Source organism: Pararge aegeria, chromosome 11, assembly GCF_905163445.1.
Source record: "Pararge aegeria chromosome 11, ilParAegt1.1, whole genome shotgun sequence".
Taxonomy (NCBI): domain Eukaryota; kingdom Metazoa; phylum Arthropoda; class Insecta; order Lepidoptera; family Nymphalidae; genus Pararge; species Pararge aegeria.
In genome coordinates this window covers 15,979,870-16,002,292 of record NC_053190.1, presented here as the reverse complement: position 1 = coordinate 16,002,292, position 22,423 = coordinate 15,979,870, and the positions used below count along the sequence as shown (strand labels likewise).

The 22,423-nt window shown below is 36.7% G+C and overlaps 1 protein-coding gene across 6 annotated transcripts in view; it reads right to left on the bottom strand.

The window, feature by feature from the left end:
* LOC120627240 (CUGBP Elav-like family member 1) overlaps positions 1-22,423 on the bottom strand; it is a 207,408-nt gene that overhangs the window by 38,622 nt on the left and 146,363 nt on the right. The gene's annotated exons all lie outside the window — the stretch shown is intronic.

Genomic DNA, 22,423 nt, shown 5'->3' with positions numbered 1-22,423 from the left:
AGTTTATAACATTAGCCAAAGCTAATTCAGCATTACCACGTGCTTCCTCCCATGTTAAGCCATGAACAAGAAGAGCCGTGTCATCAGCATAACTTATTATCTTGCAATTTGGTAGGGTGAACTGACAGAGCTCATTAATGTATACCAAAAAAAGAGTGGGCCCAAGTACGCTTCCTTGTGGCACCCCAAAATTAAGATTCTTATCATGGCTGGTTACATCGTTTACGGAAACACTTTGTGTTCTCTCAGTAAGGTAACTTTTAAATAGAGATAAGGGCAATCCACGCACACCTAACCTTTCTAATTTATTTAAAAGTTTCGGAATAGAGACTGTGTCGAAGGCTTTAGAGAGGTCTAAAAAGATGCCAATAGTCTTTTTCTTTTGGTCTATGTTCTGTATTGTGGTATCTATTAAACTCGTAACTGGTATTACGAGTTAATTGACTACGTTTTAATTGACTATTTTTAGAAAAAAAATTATATTAATTATTCCATTCGCTTCTCAATGTTTTTTGAAAACTTTGAAATTGATATAATATTTTTTTTTTCTTCTCCCACAGTTTAATCCACTTTCCGAGCATGAAATACTAAAGGGGGGTAAACTTCTTAAATCTTTTCCGACGGACAAGTCAGTGGATATAAGCGGGGGATGAAATAAAATTCATTTTGCGATGGCATTTTCATTGTGTTAACACGAAATCCTGCATTTAGAAGTATGCCGAGCACTTAATTTCGCCGTATGCATTCGTACGCGGCTAATAAACTGGAAAGCCAGTGTTTTATGAAAATTAATTAAAACCGCTCGCTGGATTGCCCTCCACGGAGTGCGCGAACACCGTACAATGGCATAGCGCGAAGCTCTTCATTTCGCTTGTTATATGATGCTGGCGGTGCCCCGCGACTTCGTCTGCGTCCAAATTCTGTTATGGTTTCCATATCAATTTTCATCCCTTATACTACTACACACAATATTCACCATTGGTGCCTGGGAGACATCGCTTTGTAGCGATAGGTCACCAAATTGTATACGCCGTGTTGTATATAATTGTGGTGTACATTAAAAGTATATTCATTGATTCGTTCATACAGTATTTCTCAAGAATTGTGCTATAAAAATATATAAATTAAAAAGGACATATATTTTCTGAGTTTAGTGCATTCGGACCAATCAACTTTCATCCCCTATTCAAACATTTTAATTTTTTTCACACATCCTTGAATAAGTGGGTATTATTTTCTTTTTTTATGGTTCCTTAATTATTGTTTTGTAAAAGAACGTCTAAAATTAATAATACAATTTTAATTAATTGTTTATAATAAAAACTAAATAAAAAATAAAAACTATGTCTTCCGCAAAGTATTGCCAAGATTAAAATCAATATCAGTTTAGATCTATCGGATGTGGATTGCGGAATTGATTGTTAAAATGTAAAGAAAACTTTTATTTGAAGAAAAAAAAGCGGGGAACTTCGGTCAGAAACGAAGTTCTTTACTCTACTTTAAACAAAGTAAGAAGACCCATGTAACCAAAAAGAAAGTCAACAAGTTTGCGGCCAGCTTCACATTAATATCCGATATAGCTGGAGAGAAACGAACGTCGGACATGGAGGAGGCGTAACGTTTTTTCGTTATGTGACGATTTTTATCAGTTACTTCGTAGAAAAATGCATGAAATCGGTTCCATTTAAGGCGTGGTCAATTTAATACTTGCCACCAGATGTAGATGTTGCTAGTTTTCTTACCTGTAACAAGAAAAGAAAACTTTAATTAAATACTGGTTTTTTTTTTTTGAACCACAAAAACACACAAAACTTTCTTTAGAAAACAGAATAAAACACAACTTAATAGCCACTGCAGCACAGCTAGCATGGGCAGGAGACAATTATATCCCCGGGGAAAGGATATAAATTTATCTTCTCCCACAGCTTTGTCAACTCTCAGACCACTGGCGCACAAGTGGAAATAATATCCATATAAGATATGTGTATTATTAAACGAGGGTAAACTTCTCCTATTCCATGTTCCAGTGATTTAGCAGGTGGGCACGTTAATTATATCCCTTGCCAGGGGATATAATCGGGGGATATAATTTTTATCTCCTGCCCGTGCTAGCCCTGCTGGAAATAAATCCCTATCCTAACAGTAAGTTTTGTCCATAATCATCACGTTGAGCAGTCAGGTTGGTGATCACAGTATATGTTAGTTGTAGCACAGAGGAATTTGCTGTCCTATCTTCGATATATTCCTTTACGCGCGAGAAGAGGAAGAGTGGTCAAAACGGTCCTGATCATCCGATCACCACACGTAAAATGCGTAAATAAAAAAATAAAAAAAAACCTTTAGTCGTGGGTAGGTAGAACAGCAAATGTCAAAGGAAACACGTAGTCCAGGGGGTAATAACATAGTATATTAGTCCGTTCACGACAAGGGGGGTCCGCCTGCCGCAACGAACAATTATTGTTAATCTAATCTAAGTAGCACTTATTGCCTGTAGAAAAAAGCTGTCAGAGGTAGCAACCAATAAATGGTGATAGGTCCGGTAAAACGTACACAGTCACATTGGGTTACATGACGCATTAAAAAAAAATCTCCACACTATATAGTTTGAGTTGAACACAACGATAGCGCGAGACAAAGAACGAGTGGCGCCATCTAGTTTAAACTAAGGACTAAGGACTAACTAAGTCCGTTACAAACTAGTTTATTTGGGCAAATAAAATTATTGTAAACGCTAATGGCTGGAGCCTTCTTTTAAAGGTAGTATTACTACCCCTGTGTCTGACACACCGCTCTTCCATAACAAGAAATAAACATTAAAACGACGTAAGTGTACAAACAAAAGATAATTTGTGATGCTATTAAAAATAATAGACATGTTACACAGAAGAAGATAAGATAACTAAAAAAAAAATTAAAAGAAGGACATTACAGTAAAATTTTATCGTAGGTACGTTAATTTTCAATATTCTCTGCAAGCGTTTGTTACATAACAATTTTCTATTAAAGCCAGCACGATTCTACGTTAAGTCTGTACTAAGGCGAAATAATTTGAGAGCATCTCAGACGCTTTAACAATCTACACTATCCCCAATTAAGTCGTCTCGATACCTGAGTATTATCGATGGGAATAGATTTTGTATTGATACCTACCAGCTATTTGTCAGCGTATATCGTTTCGCTTTTGTAACTATTGTTGGCAATGTTATTAAATTATAAAATAAAGCTTAATTTGCCGTATTCCGGGGAAAACAGGAGAATCTGAATTACAAATTACACCGTACAGCTGTAATTTATAATTTCTTTTATTTTTATACTCCACACCAAACAGATCTTCGGCAATGTACCCTATACGCACGTTTCGCTCCGAAACCAGCGCATCCTCAGGAGATGTTGACTTCACAATCAACATCGTCAAAATCTCTTGAGGATATAATAAAACATCAATGAATTCCGTAAAGTAACGCCGGCTTTTTTCCAATATTTAATGCTAATACAGAGTAATGTTAATAATATTATAAATGCGACAGTCTTTTGGACATAGGCTATCATTTATAAAGATATTGTGGAATATGACAATGAGTTTGAAGTCGCGTCCCGGTTACGTAGAGTAGCGCAGAGTAGCAGGGCCGTTATATGCGATAAAATACTTCTCACTCACAAGTGATCAGAAATTCTATGCTGTAAGCGCTAGTTCAGGCACGGAACCGTGCGATTATAGAATCGCATGGGAATCGCGCTGGTCTTATTTATACGAGTTATAAGTCATTATTCAGACATAACCGCGCGATTAATCAAGCCGCGCGGTTACCTAACCCAACCGCCCGAAAATAGAAGACACGATGGAAAAATAAAAAATATTAAGTACTTACTTAATATATACCTACTTAGGTTTATTTACCAAAAATGCACAGACAGAATTATTAACTCTACTGCATTTCAAACTGACGTTATCCTAGCAAGAAAATCGCATATAATGAAGCTTGCCGGTGTCTGAAAAGCGTCACAATTTTGCGGTTTCAAACCGCGCGATTCGTTTATGCGCGGTTTCCGCTTATCCTGAACTAGCGTTTTCAACAGACATATATTTTAGAACAAGTTTTTATTAAAACAAACAGCGCCCTACGTTAAGTCCGTCGTAATACAAAGGCACTTTAACAATCTCCCCGATTCCCAATTAAGTCGTCTCGATACTTGAATATGCCAATCTATTTTGTGTTTACTCTCGAGTCGCCGATAAATATTAATAATACTAGCCAGTGCTCGCGTTCTATGTCCGCGTTCATTAGGGTTTTTACAAACCCCGTGAGAAACCGTTTGTTTCCTGGGATATAAATCAAAAAATTAAAAACTAACTAAATTAACTAATGTACACTTTATTGTAAATTTATTGAAAGTAGGGAACGACTTTCAATCAAGTGTACATTATTCTACTAGTCAAACCCTTTCATTTGACACCATATTGACGGAGTAGTGAAAAAAAAATGTAATCCGCGATTTTGTAGCGGCGGCCATCTTCATCTTTTCATCATAGCTTAGAACACTCCCGACTAATTTACCTTTGAAGAAAAACATAATCAAAATCGGTTCCGTTGGGGTTAGACGATGCCACGACATACACAGATACGTTAAACTCATAACACTCTGTTGTTTTTGCGCCGGGGCTTAAAAATTGAGCCTAACCGAAAAGACTGTTGATTGGTTGCTTAGTTATGGTGTAAAGGAAGGACAAACAAACACACATTTTATAATATTATAGCTATTCGCCATTTCAGAGAGTGAAATGAAATATAATTTCACTCTCTGAAATGGCTGAAAATCAGTAATTAAAATATGATTGCTTTGATGCATTTGCATTCGATTGGGCTTTGTATATGCAATTATGTTACAGTCACAGAATACAGAATATACAGAACCCTCATTCAGTTATGTTAGGTTATTGCATGCTGTGCATTGTGTCCAAAAACAGTAAAAACGCCCCACAGTAAAGTAACAGTAAGTAACAGTAAAAGCGCCCCATTTTATGATCAATGTTTTGAATATTAGAGGTAAAATAATTAGTCTCAACTGCTAAAGTGGAGTGGTTCTTGATGCTTCAATATCATTCGTGTACGCGATCTCTGTATGTTCTTAATTCTATGTTTTTTTTGCTACTATAGATAAGCTTGTATAGATACTATAAATTTATTTAATAACATAGTCCAGTAGCAATTTACTGAATAATAATAATCTACTAAGCCAATTTGGTCCCCCTAATACCTGAGCAATATCGACTCGAATCGATTCGATGGTCTCACTTGATTCACAAATATTGACTCTCGATACCCGTTCCGTCCAGTCCTGTGATGGCACGTTTACAAAATTAGCTCTGTAAAACTAATTATTCGCTCCTTACTAAAACCTAGAGTAGTAAGAAAAGCGTACTGTGGATTTCGCACAGGATGCACACACCCGTTCCATCCAGTCCTATGATGGCACGTTTACAATATTTTTTCTATAAAACCTGTGCATTTCGCACACGGCAGCAGTGAAACTTCTTAAAAGTAGCATACCAGAGATTGAGAGAATAAACTTAATAAATAAATGAATATTTTAATGAGTAATATACATAAATACTTATAATATACATATAAACACCCAGACACTGAAAACCATTCATGCTCATCACATTTTCCAGTTTTGGGAATCGACCCAAGGCCTTGGACTCAGAAAGCAGGGACGCTGCCCACTGCGCCAATGAAATTGAGGTAATAGAGTAAATGTAAGGTTTTTTATTTTTTACCAAGCTTCCATGGTAACTATAGCCATATACCTATTCAATGTATTCTATCTCATTCTCTCACCGACTTAATCCTATACATTTAGGTGCTCGTTTCTTAATCGTGTCGCATTTTAGTTGCATCGAATTTCGAATAACAACGTTTTTAAAGAAGTTTCGGCAAAACAAAACTTTAAAAGAGTAATGTTTTCTATCAACTCGCGTTGCAAGGGAGTAAGTTTATCTGGTGGGAGGGAGAATCAGCTAGTATAGTATAATCACATACCGAAATTACATCTCATAAGATTTTTTTTTATCCTATTTTTTGGGACTTTTATCCCATCGCACAATACACAGCGAGTACCTTAGCCTTACCTTATAAGGAGATCAGAAATAATAATATCCTAACGTATTAACTAAGACGTAACAATTTCGTAAGTTCGCTAAGATAGGATAAGTACGAGAGGTTTTAACGCATGTCTCGAGCACGCTCCGTCAGACTTGATCCCCAATTAGGGTCCGCGCGATCCCGACACCTCTTGATACCTGGGATTATGTCGATTGTCGGGAACAAATCGATTAGGCAGTTACTCGTATACACAAGATCTGCTGTGTGAAACTGTGAACACTTAGTGCATGTCGCGTTAAGTTGCGAGCGCGACTGGCGAACATACTCGCGACTAAATTAACGTATTCCGTAGAACCAGAGCGTAGCAATAAGTGTCGCTGGACTGTGCAAATCATTCACTGCCGATCGCTGTCGCTAGTAGGTACGCATCATCATCATCAGTCTATAAATGTCGAATGCTGTACTGAAGACCTCTCCAAACGGGAGCCCATAATCACCACGCTGGCCAGACGGATGGTGATTGCAGTAGAGATTTGAAATAGTCGTAAACAACTTTGTACTTAATCGCCACTGTCGCTGGTTAACTTGACCGCTTGTCTCTGAATATGGCCTTATTATTTTCTACAGTGATGATTAAAATACTTATCAACGTGCCATAATAGAAATGCTACATGCATTTCACGCGTAGGTACACCAGAGCCATCAATATTATGTTATGTAATGTGTAGTATTCATTTGCGGTTTCAAATGTCTTAGTGAGTTAAGAAAAAAATAAAGTCTACCAACCAGCGCATGGCCACCATGGTGGATAATTGCCTAAAACCTTTTCATTCTGAGAAGAGACACGTGCCTTACAGTGGTCCGGCGCGGCGACTGGTTCATAATGTTGATATCAAGGTAATAAGCTATATTTTATTACGACACGAATTTGCATTTATAGGTATAATAACCACGAGTTAAAGCTTGTGACAATTTAGGCTGTGCTTTAGGCTACGTTCAGAAATATTTGTAAACTTTGAACTTAATGGCCGGCTTAACTGAATTACGTGACCGCGTCTCTTTGAACCTGACCTAATGCTTTTCTATAGTGATGACGAATAGACATCAAAATACCTATCAACGTGCCATAATAGAAATGCTACGTGCATTTCACACGTAGGTACACCAGAGCCGTCGCTAGTATGCTGTAATGTGTAGTATTAATTTGCGGTCTCAAATGTCTTAGTGAGGATTTAGCACGTCGCTACGTATTCTAAATACGTGTCTGTGTGTACACATGTGTGGCATTTCAGCTAATGCGGTATAACCAAGGAGACAAACTAAAATTTAAAGTGGATTTAGCCTATGTTTTGATATATTCTAGTATTATTGTATTGATATTTTCTAAATGATTTTGCTCTAGCGTTTATAGGTTGTAAGCTTCCAGGCTTTAGTGATTATCCGATTATCACACTTTAATGGTTATAACCAAGACTCTCTAAAGTACGACTAGTGTTGATGACGTCATAGTACTAACAATTTTATCCCGATCCGAAAATTTCACATGAACTTTCCCACTTTAAGTGAACAACGGATTAACGTTATTTTTTAGATAGAGCTAGAGTTATAAAAGCCAGAGAGTGCACTAGAATATATGTATATGTGTACAAAGTCTAAGTAAAAAATATCTTTATTCAATTTGGCCTATAGATGGCACTTATGATGCGTATGTTACGTGTAAAATGTGTACATGGTAGTAAGATGATGGTGATAACCACATTCTAAAACTAAAGCTACGTGGGTTTCAAAAGCGGTTCGCTCTACTAAGAACGTCACACCAAATTTAGCCGTGTGTTTTTTTTTGTTATCACCATCTCACATTGTAATTTAAAATTACAACAAGAGCAACCTGGTTGAAGAAATAATGCACACCTAAGCTTTTTATCGTTTACGGTATCCTATACTTTTCGAGAGGAATTTTCTGTAAGTGTACGTTTAATACAAACTTTTAACTATTTTCTTTGGCCATCTAGTAGTCGATACTAGAATTACATTTAGGTACATAATAATATATCTATATATATAAAAGAAAAAGTGTGTGGGTATGTTCCGTATAGGCTCCGAAACGGGTCGACCGATTTTAATAAAATTTTCAGGGAATCTCCGGATTGACCTGGCGAGTAATCCTGTAAAGTTTGGTGACGATCGGAGCACTACTATTTTTGAACTGTCAAACTGTCCAATACAGCTTTTATTTACTATTATGATATTCTATTGTTGGGTGTACATGGGTGTAGATAATAATCTTCACCCGCTCGAGAAGAGAATAGAAGAGAATGAATACGGAGAGAAATAAATGATTTAATATATTATGAGACTTAAAATAAAAATTGAATGATGTAAGTTTATTGTTTAAATTAAGCAAAATCTAGGCTGGGTACGCTAGATATTCATATAATTATAGTCTCTCATTATCATATTCTAATGATGGCCCACACCTGGGCTGGGTAAACAGAGATATAGAGCTTAAACTCATCACACTGCTTCAAAGCAGTGTAGCAGGTATAAACGTAAAACTACACCCTAATCGATTAAGTAATAAAGTCACCCTAACCAAGTTACGTAAATAGACCTACATTTGATCTCCATTAGTAAGCAACGAAAGTAGAACGAGCATCAAAAGATATTGATTATAGTTACAACTAACAAAGTCGTCATCATCCTTATATCGTTAATCATCAATTGTAAGCAAATAGCTCGCAGCCCTGAAACTATCCGGGGTCTAGGGTTGCCTGCACTGTATGAGTATTTTATTAAAATAATATTTTTGTCAATTTTTTTTATAAAGCAGACAAATTTTTTCTTTGTAATTTGAAACCTGTTTATACTTTAAATGCCACAATACACACATTTTACAATTACTATGAGTGGCATATAAAACTGTGCATTCTATAGTATTATTTGTCTGTCTGTGCAATAATTTCTGTCAACCCGTACAGTGTTCAGGCTCAAAATTCCTGCCTTTGTTATTTCGGCAATAACTTAACTTAATACATATAATAACAATCTTTTTATATATTATACTAAACATTGCCGAAAAAGAACATTTGTTTACAGTAGTAGAAATTTTAAAAGCATTGAGCAGAGCAGTAAGGCATAAAGTGTTGGGAAAGAAGATTAAGTACATAATTTTTAAAAACAGCAAAGATAAGTATAAAGGTACATGAAAAGTATTTTTTAAAAGATGCAGTTTTAATTTTCTTTAAGGAGCTAAAAAACCGATCCACGTCAAAAAATTAATCGTTATATAGTCTTCAAGCGCGAGAAACGTAACAGAGCTAAAAAACAGGTCCACGTCAAAAAAATGCATCGTTACATAGACTCACAGCGGGAGAAACGTAACAGTTGAATGTGTATTTTTATAGAAAAATGGCGGTAAAAACAAGTTTAGTGTACGATAGTGGCGAATAGGGAGTTTTAATCGGCATGAAAAGTTGCTTATAGGAGAGAGAAGGCTTTTCCACAAATTGGACACTAACAGGTTAAGTTAAGGATGATGGTAATGGCGAGATGATGGCGTGCAATGAAGTATTAATAGTAAGTGAAATAAATTTTTTTTTGTTGGCAAACCTTTCTTTATTAATACAGACTTTTTTAATGGATTAAGGGTAACATCATTTTTAATTTTTTTAATGGCAAGACTATTTTTTTTCTTTTACCCGTATACTTATTTCTAAATAGTTTGCGGCAGGCAACCAGTTTGATGGCAACTCCGTCATCATAGTGGCAGCCCTGTTTTTGAGCGCGGAATCGACGCGATTGTTGTTATCATATTACCACACGAGTTGGCTACTTTAATTTTTTATTTAGCTTTTAATTTACTTCTACTTCGATAATGAAATAAATAAAACAAAAACATTTTTTTTTGTGGTAGCCCTGACATCGAGCATATCAATCATCGTGGCAACCCTGGCCTTGGGCGCGGAATCCGTCGCGATTGTTGTGTGCGTGTATGCGGACGTGTACGCAGCAGGTAGCGCGGGAGTGATAACAATGCATCTGTCATGCCAACTTCACACCTATGAGTTGACGCGATAACCCCTGAACGATGGCGTTACGGTGTTACCACACGAGACGGGAGCTTTTATTTTAAAAGCCTTTATTTTATTTATTTTGTATCTACGACATTTGTAATCCATTAATCCCAGAATTTGGTATACCCGTGTTACTTTGGTAAAATTGCAATAATATGGTATTCTGGAGCTGATCTGATGATTGAGTGGGAAGTTGGTCTTTGTTTTATTATACAGAATTAAAAGAGATACACCATACCTATTGGCGAAGAAAAAATTCGCCTCTTACAAACTTAAGCGTGCTGTATATCATCCAAAATAAAATCTGTTTGCCGTCGAGTATAAGGATTGAAGAAATTATAAATTACTCCACACAGCTTGTCCTGCTTTTCGCGGAGTATAGCAAATTAAGCTTTTAATTTTCATAATATGTCACAAAAAGATTTACTACTACTTATGTTTGAGTTTTAAGTTTTTTAAGAATATTTTAGGTTATTCGTAAAGTTCATTGAACGGTCCCAACGCGTCTCGTATGTCAGCACCCTAAAGGCTATACTTTATATGCAAATAGGTGTGTTTATAGCATAAACGTACGCGTCTGTTTCGTCACCCTACTGTCTACGTCAGCGCATTATGTTGCGGGGGGAAGGGGGTAAGTGAAGGGGGGGGGGGGGGATTCAATTTGCAAATTGTACTTGTAATATTTTTAAAGCCTCTCCACTTTACTGTATCCAGTGCAGTACCTTTGTCATATCGTCGCCTGTAAAGGGGTTGTGAGAGAGTTAGGTGTGTGATGTTTTATCTTGTTTTGGGCTTGTTTCGAAGTGCTTCTTTGAGTTCTCGTACACTATGGACATAATCTCGTCGTGATAGCCCATTGGGTAGGGCTCCGGATTATCTTTCAGTGGGAGCGAGTTCGCTTCTCAGCACGCACATCTTACTTTCCAGAATACATTTTTAATTTATGTAATATCAACGATGATGGACATTTATTTAATCAGTAGTAAAGCATTTCGAGCATTGAGTGCGAAATGTATTATAGCAATAACTATTATACATTTTGAGTGCTTGTCGTCTTACAACGGAGTTAATCTGAATAAATAAAAAAATATATAGGAAATTATTTAATAGTTTGGCGTTTAAGAAGTATCAAATATCGAATGTAAGCGGCGCGGGGCGTCGGCCGGTATCAATTCAATCAACTGCGGTCGTTTGACGCAGTAGAAGAAAGATTGGTGGTGAGTTCCATGATTTGTAACTCTGGGTCGGTATTGAAAATTTCTTGCACAAAAAAAACTGAACTACTTATGACAGTACATCATACATCCATCTTAATAGTTAATACCCACGCTTCGTAAACTTTGTGTTGATGGAAATATTTCATAACTTATCACAGATATTAAGAATACAAAATTGCTCAAAATACAAAGCTTTCTTCTATTTTGAGCTCGGTTAAAAATAGGCCAAAACCCCCACAGCCTCCTCAACTTTGTACAATCTCTTCAACTTTACCCTCTAATATTATCACTTGTAAAGAGTTAAGTAATTGCTTGTTATTTGTCTAGAAGCAGTGTCTTGTTAATATTGAAGTATCTCGAGGATCAAGACTGTTTGCAGAGTCATCTTTTGCTATTTTTTGTAGTGCTCCGGTCGAGTATTGTTCGTGCTTTTGTATAAATCGCGATGATTGGAAGCGACGTCTTCGCTGCTTAAGACTTCTGAAGTCTCGTGGAAAGTGCTTTATTTAAATAACTACCTACTTGCTTTAATGTCATAAATTCCGGATCGTTTGAATAAGTAACCTAAAGGAAAACTATGTTTAAAAGAATATAAAATTCGGTTTTGTTTGCCATTATAGCGTGCTTTTAATGAATATTATAATGGCTATTATAATCTTTACTGTTTCACTAATTGCAGGTGAGTTGCTTGCTCTTTCAGTCAGTTCAGTCATTAACAACTAAAGTTTCTTACCTTTCACTCAACTAATAATAATGAGTTTACGAAAATGCAATTTAAGTAAATGTAAATAAATCATTTTCTCTGCAGTAGTTATTTATTTAATCCATTCTGGCTAGATTAACTATATATATAAATATGTTATGATAAGAAGGCTCAGAATAACTCAGCGGGCGATAGAAAAAGCAATGTTGGGAGTATCTCTACGTGATCAAATCAGAAATGAGGAGATCCGTAGAAAAACCAGAGTTACCGACATAGCTCAGCGAGTTGCAAAGCAGAAATGGGCGGGGTAAATAGCCCGGAGAACCGATGGACGTTGAGGTTCCAAGGTGTTTGAATCGCGACCCCGCACAGGTAAACGCAGTGTTGGTCGGCCCCCAACGAGGTGGACAGACGACATCAAGCGAGTCGCTGGGAGCCGCTGGAAACAAGCGGCCCAGGACCGTGGATCTTGGAACTCTCTACAAAAGACCTATGGTCGGTTGGATACAAATAAATGGTTCTAAAGACAGGTCTACAACAATCTCCGGGGTAAGCCGAGTACCTTCCGGTTCTTAATTTTTTATATGCATTTCAGGATCATAAAAAAAAAACTGACATGTTGGTGATGATATAACCGAGACTGATGCCTTAGCACGTCATTAATATGTCGATCTCGGCTATTTGGTATTAAACTAAATAGAAAATATTTTATTCATGTATACCTTATCACAGACACTTATGAAGTGTTCTTACATTTAACATGTTACACTAATGTTAGTGATGGTGATAAATGCATTCGTAAACTTAAAACTAAAGCTAGGAGGGTTCCAAACGCGCCCTGGTCTAAGAAGAGCCCACAACAAACTCAGCCAGTTTTTTTTTCCTTTCCAGTATCACTATCTCACAGTCGAGTTAATGATTGTTAAGTTAGAACTGTGTTTGTGTGATACACATGGTTACTTTCAGTGTATGGGAGTTTATTTGTATATGATAAGTATTTAATTATATTATTTATAAAAAATATTCATCAGTCATATTCCACATCCACATCAGTCATATCCACAACACAAGCTACGCTTACTTTTGCGCTAGATGGCGATGTGTGTATTGCCATAGTATATTTATTTATTTAAAAATCTACCTTCCATCAGAAAAGAGGTTTCTGCCATGTAATGAAACATTCATAGGCTAGGAATGGTAAATGATAAGTCAAATTTAGTTTTAATGGAACATTTTGGGGTGGAACTGTAATTTAATTTAGAAATCTACCTGTTACACGAATGGTGTTCCGTGGTGTCGGGACGGATGCTAATATTGCCCCTAATTATGACGGTTGCCTTTATTGGAATCCGTAGCCACAATTCATGACAGTGTCCCGCATCCCAGAAACTCCAGAAAGCCCGAATTAAATATTCAAACGCCCCTCTTACAACTTACTCGTACCTACATTTGGTAAATTAATTATTAATAAACTTTGTATCTAGACTATGTACCTACTTATACTCGTACATATATCTTATATTATACATTCTACGATGTATAGGATAAGTCCAAGTGGGTGATTAAAGTACCTACTAAGAACAAGAACAGGAACAGATATTATATTAATCGCCCACACCTCTGTCGTTTGTTTAAATATTATGTTGAACGAAGCTATCTTTTATTTAAATATCTTTGCGTTTGGTATATCATTTGTTTAGACATGTTGAAGAGTATGTAGACTATATAGCAGTACGCTTCGTCCAGTATTTTGCCCGGGCATAGACGCTGGAAACAGCTAGTTTGTAATAAATTAATTCCAATTAAAATTCTAATATGGTTTATATCAAGTAGTCTTACACTGTAAGTACTTTTGAATTCGTAACTATCCTAAAGCTACTAAAGGTCTAATTCGATATAGTTAATTCTTCAAGCTAGCTGTGATATAATTACCATTAAGGATTTTTACAGAATTTTCTGTCAAGGCAAGAATGTTGAATCCTCGTATTTACGTCAAAGTGATTTAAGCTTGATTCCGCACACAAAACTACCAAAATGGCATATGTCTAAATCGATATAGTTAATTCACCGAGCTAGTTGTGATGTCATTAAGGGTTTTTGGAATTTTCCTTCAAGGCGAGAATGTAAAATCCCCGTATTTACGTTAAACGGATTTATGGCTTGATTCCGCACACAAAAAGACCAAAATGTATGAGAGGAAATCTCCATAAGTAATATATGGGCGCGATAAAACGGTCGCGAGTTCGATATTAGGTTTTGATTTATCACTGTTCTTCGCGCAATGGATGTTCCTCTCAATGCGAGCGGATTGCGCGTGAGGAATCGCTTTAACAGGAGATATTGGAATACGTTGTATAAATTTTCATTTTTAAAAAGGATATTCTGATTTATTTTGTTTTAGAACCCCACTCCAAGCTAATAAAGGGGCGTTATACGTTGAATCTGTTTAATGGTGCAGTATTCGTCACATCATCATCATTTCCACAGCTGGGCATATGTGTTTTGTCGGGAGTTCCACACACATACGGTTTAGTGTCGCTTGGGTCCAGCGGCTCGCTGCTACTCGCTCGATATAAGTACGTTTATCGGTTCTCTAAGCCATGTGCTACTATGTCGGTAACTCTGGTACTTCTGCGGATCTCCTCATTCCTGATTTGACTACGATGCAGTAGTAAGCGGATCCTGCGGCCCTGCAGTCGATTGCCAGGGCGGACGGATTACATTTATGTGGGCTTCTTTTGGAATAGATTAGAATAGAAAAGAATAGAATAGAATGGAACCAAATAAAATAGAATGGAAAAGAATGGAACAGAACGGGACAAAACGGAACAGAACGGGACAGAACAGAACAGAACAGAACAGAACAGAACGAAACGGATCGGAACGGAATGTAACGGAACGGAACAGAACAGAATATTTTTTTATTGCACATTTATTATATTTTTATTTCGTTATTTATTTATGTTTTTGAATTAAGTTAAAGCCAAAACGTAATTATTTGAGCCTATGTTGGATTACTACAAATAAATTCAAAATTCAGCATCTCAATAAGTTCAAAGTTTTTATAAAAATTAAACTTATAGAAAAATCTTATTATAATACTGATGATTACTTTAACGATAAAAAGGCTTGGGAGTAAATTTTTCTAACTTCGTAGCTAAATATAAATAAGATAGTGAGAGGGTGATAACAAAAAAATCTGGACTCTTTTTAGACCAGGACGCGTTTGGAACTCCATTAGTTTAAGGTTTAAGTTGGCGACATAAGTACCTGTGATAGGCCTACATAAATAAATAATGTTTTGTATTTTTAAGTTCTTGCCGGAGCTCGACTCGGTCCTCCCCGAAAGGGAAATCGTAGCCTTACCCACTAAACTATCACTCTTTTTTTTTAATAAGTTCAAAATATCTGCTCATCACTACGTACGTGGCCGGTGGAGAAAACAATAAGTAGCCTGGTCTAGAGGCGTTCATGACACGAATTTATGTCGCCCTGCTGTAGGTTATTGCTCCTTAATGTGGAGGCATACTGCATAATTGAAACGCGTGTCGCTCGCACTGTTTTATTTATTAGCCACGTTGGAACGGAGACGGTATGCAATACCTACCTGTGTACCGTTCGGTGTAAGAATTTGTGTGCATGTTTTTTTTATAAGAGATTTTAATCACGTCACCTGGATTGGGGTTCCAGCTGAAATGAGTGTGTCATGCTTTTATGCATTTATCCTGTCGCTTCTATTATACTTATATAAATGTCTATATCAGCTTGAAGCGAATCAAAATCATTGAAAATCATTTAATTTTTATTGCAAATGCAATTAATTGCAAATCTCAATCAAATGGGAAATCATAAATGCAAACAATTTCAAAAACAGTTTTTTTTCATTTAACATTTAAACTAAAGATACGATTATACAATAATACAATAATTCTGTACAAACTTATGGAGAGATTAAGAACTACTAGTACGATTTCAAAAACTGTTAGCGGGAAAAATGGCTATGGCGGGCTAACCTGTTGTTTTATAACTTATACCCATGCGACATCATACCGGAACGCTGAATCGCTTGGCAACACGTCTTTTTTTTGTCTCCTCTAGCCACGACCTTTGCCGATAGGGTGATAACTAACAACGACCTAAAACCACCAGATATAAATGTATACTAGTTTTGTGTGTTTTTTATTGAAAGCGGATGAAATTAACACCCGGTATAAAACAAATTCTAATTTTAAAATCTCGAAATGCGCATAAATCACGGCGCGGTTCGGGTAGAGTTTGTTTCTATTGTAACATACTTGTATCAGTTTTGTTATGCGCACCACGCTCTCCCGCGTCCGCCCGCCGCGCGACGCGACGGACCTTTGAATTCAAACTTATTCAAACAGTGCGTGCATTGTCGCTCTCCAACTTCGATTTTGAGCTACAATACTATTGCACCCCTAAAAAGTTATAAGCGTGCTTTTACCGCCGTTTGTCACCGCACACCAATGCATTTTATATTCATTATGGACTTATAAGAATACAATTTTATATACTACGACAACGCACACATCGCCATCTAGCCCCAAAGTAAGCGTAGCTTATGTTATGGGTACTGCAAATGACTGATGAATATTTTTATGAATAATATATATATGAATAACATTTTCCAGTTGTGGGAATCGAACCCACGGCCTTTGATTAAGAAAGCAGGGTCGCTGCAAACTGCGCCAATCGGCCATCAGAATGGTAGCTGGTACTGAGCATTTCTTTACAGAAGAAACAATTTTTAGCCCGAGCTGGAAATCGAACAGAGGACCTGATGATTCGTAGTTGAGGACGTTAACCACTACGGTAAACTTGGTATATTGGAGGACGTTAACCACTACGGTAAACTTGGTATTTTGAAATTCAGAAGTTTTCTTTATAGTAATAATTGTCCCAACCAACCAACGCCTATGAACAGATCAACATTTCGCAGGGCAGCCAAGGTAAACGTTCTACAAAGGGCCCGCTCTGTATCTACCAACCGAGTCCACCACCACATCTGGTCCTCTATTGAATGAAGGATAAAATGCATGGAGACCCACAATGCTTAGCGTCCACCACCAACCTATCGCCGGGCTGTCACTGAAAATGTAGAACAGAATAAAAAAAAATATTGCAACAAAACACTGGAGGTACAAAGAGAGAAAGACACAAAGAGAACAGTACTAGTACTTAGTGCTAGAGTGCAAAGACGGCCTTATCACTAATAGTGATCTTTTAAAGACAAACCGAGCGTACGAAGCCGATATAAAGGTGAAAAGTGGATGGTGCACACAGTATTAAAAAATAAAAAGAAAACCGAATGAATGTACTACTGTTGCAATATTCTATTGATCCGACCCGGGAATTGAACCTTGTACCTCGTAATCCGTAGTTACAAGCTTTGTTTTCTAGTTTCCTATCGTGGTCTAGCGACTATACCAACGAGTCATTTGAGGTACCACATTTATATAATGAAACCTCAACTATAAGAATATAATTCGCAATAGTTTAAATTGAGTTGATAAGCCTTTCAGAAACTGGGCGTAAGTCCAGGTAAGAGATATTATCACCAAAGTTAATCTGCCGACGCGACGGTACGCCGCTAAGGCGCGTCAGCCCTATTTGGATCATCGGATGTTAATTCTATTATAAATCTCCTGTCAATAAGTCTATTCGACGGATTCGTACCGCAAATTTAATATCCAGGACTCGACGGCACGGATTTGCGACTAAAATATCAATTACCGGCGAGACCTTACTTTCCAACAATGCAACATCAACTTTGTCAATGTAATTATTGAGTTTACTTTCCAATGGCCCTTGTCTTATGCCTGCTTAAAATTGTCTCTGTGGATTTAAGGACGCCGCTTTTAAGTTTTCTGATTTAAGTTCGGATGGATTTAGATTAGGGAGTACAATTTCGAACAATGTAAATTTTGGCCTAGTTTCAGCATTGCTAAACAGTGGATGGCTCTAGTTGAGCAAGTAGTTTGACATTCGAAATTCAAATTAAAAATTCAAATTTGATTAATTTCAAGATAGCACTTCTGAAAACTAAACACTGAAATGTAGTAACTATACCTCAGGTCTAGAAGGCAGATACCAGTTTGAACAAGCCGGTATACTTAAAAACAAACGTACAATCTCTTATGGCTGGTTGACACTCTGCAAGCTACTGGCTAGACAGTGCACAGCTACTCGTATTGTCTAGCTGTATGTTAGCTTTACTTTCCTTAACTGTTTACACAATGTTAGTGGCTGCTCAGCTTCTAGCGATTCATGTCACCGCGCTTTGTTTAAAAATACTGTTATATGGTGTATGACCACAATATTTTGCTTTGAAATGGAAAATATCTACAAAAAAGAGAGAAAGAAAAGACACCGGGGAGCTGGTGCCGAGCGATGTGCGAGCTAGTGCCAAGTGTGAGTCACTGTCAGGCAAGGTGAGCAAACACAAAAAATGGTTAAGTAGCTTGGATGTGACCTACTAAAAAGCTCGCACGTGTAGGTTTATATGAATAATATAAATAAATACTTATTATATACATATAAACACCCAGACGTTGAAAAACATTCATGCTCACACAAAACGTTTTCCAGTTGTGGGAATCAAACCCACGGCCTTGGACTCAGAAAGCAGGGTCGCTGCAAACTGCGCCAATCGGCCGTCCACAGTAGTGACCTGGTAATGGATTGATGTGATGAGGCTTAACACCTACTGAGACGTGTAGGTTGACGAACACAGGGTAGCAACTTGTAGTCCGTGTTTTCGCATACCCTGCTTATAAGCTCTGCTAATACTCTTTTTCCACTCTCCATCAGGTAGACTATCAGTTTATTTATACTCTTGCTTAAAACGAAAAAAGAGAACAAACACTTGAAGAATGAAGCAGGATACAAAAGGCGGCCTTATCGCTAAGTAGCGATCTCTGCCAGGCAACCTTAGGATTACGAAAAAAAAAATAACGAATAGGTGGGGTACACTATTTAGAACAAACATACGAAAACCTGCATACTAATAGATAAACCAGACTACACAAATACAACCATACTATTGATAAATATAAAAAAGAAATATACTAATACTGTATATTTTAACTTACCATAAATACTTAAATATGAGTTCTCTAATATCATTCTCAGCTTGGTTCGTCCATTACAAAAAAAAAACATAGCTCCGAACGCATAGTCCGTTTCCGTCGCGTTGCATGTAAAAAAAACAACGTAGGTACTGCAAATTGAGAGGCGATGCTACAAAACATCTTTTACCGCCTCTATTCGCATTGCAATTCTTTTGCGCGTCTGTTGAGGATTTACGTACAAAATAACAATAGACAATAAAGTAAATCGCAATGAACGCTATTTAGTATCTTAGCACAAACATCCGAAGGCGTTCGCAATTTAACAGCTTTATAATGCCTCGAGCAAGAAGCGCAGTTATTGTCGGTGAAAACAAGTACAAAAAAAAAAAAACTCCTTGTAAACAGCTACGCTTTTAAGCTTTTTAGTAGAGAAGTGGCTAGTGTCGACCAAAAAAGATCTCCGTCGTTTACTTTCAAAATGTTTACTTGCTTCGATGTATATTTCTTGTTACTTTATTTTGAACCACTAGAAACTACTTTGCACGACGTTTATAAATGATGCAAAATAATTATGTTTTTTTTTCAATTTTACTACAATTTACATTTTGACTGCAATCTCATTTTGTTTTAACGACGATGCAGTCTAAGATGGTAGCCGGATAACCAGGAATGGGTATGGCAGTTATAATAAACCCATATCTCTAATTACCTAATAACTATAACCTATAAACATTATACATCTTAATAATTTGTGAAGTTTTTGTAGATTATATTTTATACATCTTGATAGCAGTGTGTGTGTGTGTTTCATATTGTGTTCATATTGACAGCAGTAAAACCTCCCACCAGATAAGATCAGAAAAAATTGAATTAAAAATTCCCAAATTAACTCTGTCAGGGATCGAACCAGGGTTACTTATACACAACTATACCACTGCGCCAGGAATGTTAATTAATTGATGTTAATGTTTATTCGAAATTTCCTTCAAAAAATAAAAGGAAATTATCAATTCCGATATTTGTTTTTTTTATGTATGTTCAAGTCATAGTCTATAATCTTATAGTCGGATTAGCAAATTTTTTTTTGTTCGATAGCGGTATCCGAAATAGTCCGAAAAAAGTTCACATAGATTTAATGTAGAGTTTTGGAGACAATCGTTAGAACTCCTCGCGATTGCGGATGGTTCGAAGTCATTTTATGAAATCGTATGAAAAACCTTTTTAAAATAATACTGCTTTAAGTGATGGTAGTAACTTTCTGGTCAGCCGTATGGTGTATGGCACTCAATGAATATTATTGCCAAGGTGGGCGGGGTTGCAACGGTGATTGATGGGAGAGCCACGCTCTCGATATTAAGATCGCGTTTCTGGCCGGGCTATGTGAGTGACTCGAGTCAAAATTACACTGCCATTTGTATTATCAAAGGGTTTTGACCACCTCACTGAAACATCACTCCAGGACAGTGATCAAAACCTTTGGTGATCTATTTTAAAAACACCCGTCACAAAAACGACGGGGTGGTATAAGTTTAGCGTGTCTGTGTGTGTTTGAGTGTGTGTGTGTGTGTTTGAGTGTGTGTGTGTCTATCTGTGGCATCGTGTTTCCCGAACGGGTGTGCCGATTTGTCGTGAGTGTTGATGAAAATCGGTTCAAAATGGCCGCGGCCACAAAATGTGCGGATTACATATTTTTTCACGACTTCTCGCCTCTCCCTCTAAGTTTTGTGCGTTTTTAGCAATTAAAATATCTTTGCTACAACGGTGAAGGAAAACATCAAGCACAATATGGCCTAACCCGTTCTCCTTGTGGAGGGAGACCCGTGCCCTTTAGTGAGCCGGTACCAGGTGGGTATGATGATGATGATCAATTCTGACCCACGATGAACATTTTTTTGATTTTTAATCCATAGAAAATGGATTAAAATTAACGTGGATTTATTTTTGCACGCCTATAAGGCGGAATGTGTTTGGCTTCAATTAAATTATTATATCTTTAAATTAAGGTACCACTTTCTTGCAATAAATGTATTTGAATTTGAATTTAAAATAAATTGAATAGCTTCATCTCTTTGACCTGTCACGTACCTGGTATTCGAAAAACCTCCTTATAATTCTAAAGCATGTACGGTGCTACTACGTTGCGTGTAGATCAAATTTTAATTTCTCATTAAGTAGAGAGCTACGAAACAAATCGCGTTACCGTTCTCGCCCATTAGTTAAACAAATGTTTATTGTTTTCCATTGTCTTCAAAAAGCTGATGTGACGCATCGGTCATTAGCGTACTCGAAATAAAACATGACCGGCCGATCGGGACCTTTTTAGATGGGAGACGTTGGTCTAAGAGCGGCCACTAACGCTCAGGTGGTTTGACAAGGATTCAAGCTGAGAAAAATAATGTAACTAGTTAAATAAAAAATAATAAAATAGCATAATAATGTTTAAATTTGACGGCCGATTGGCGCAGTGTGCAAGCGACTCTGCTTTCTGAGTCAAATTTCGGTTTTCGATTCCCACAACTGGAAAATGTTTATTATTATTATTATTTAATTCTTTATTTTTACACCACTATGGGTTTAGGAAAATAAAAAAAAACAATAGAATGTGTAATGTGTGTGTGTGATGAACATGTTTTTTTTTTCAGTGGCTTGGTATATTTATTTATATTATTCATAAAAATATTCATCAGTCATCTTAGTACCCATAGCACCAAGCTACGATTACTTTGGGGCTAAGAGGTACGAGATGTCAAGTAGGATGTCACGGGCAGAATCTGACTACCCGCTTTCGTGTGCTTTTTGATGGTATTTCACGAACTGTTAAAAAAAACTACACTGAAAACGTCACATTTAAATTGAGAAGCTGTACGATGCTTGGTTTGCATAATTCTACCTGGATTCCAAACACTTGCTAATTTCAATTAATTAATATTGCTAATTTTTCATTAGCTTCTCAATTTAAAAGTGACGTCAATTTAGTATTTATAACGGTATATGGTTCAATTATTACTATTATAAAAAATAATGGTCTATTATTTAAAAGAAGATTCAACTAATGAGTCTATAAGTTAAAAGTGTTAACTAATATCATATTTCAAGACTTGCTAATTAAAAAAGTCTATTACTCGCGTTTTTCGTCCACGTTTTTTCGAAATCACATGAAAACCGTTTTTCTTAGGAAAAAGTAGCCTATGTTCCCTCTATACTAAAAAAATATTGGTTGGTTAGTTGGAGCGTA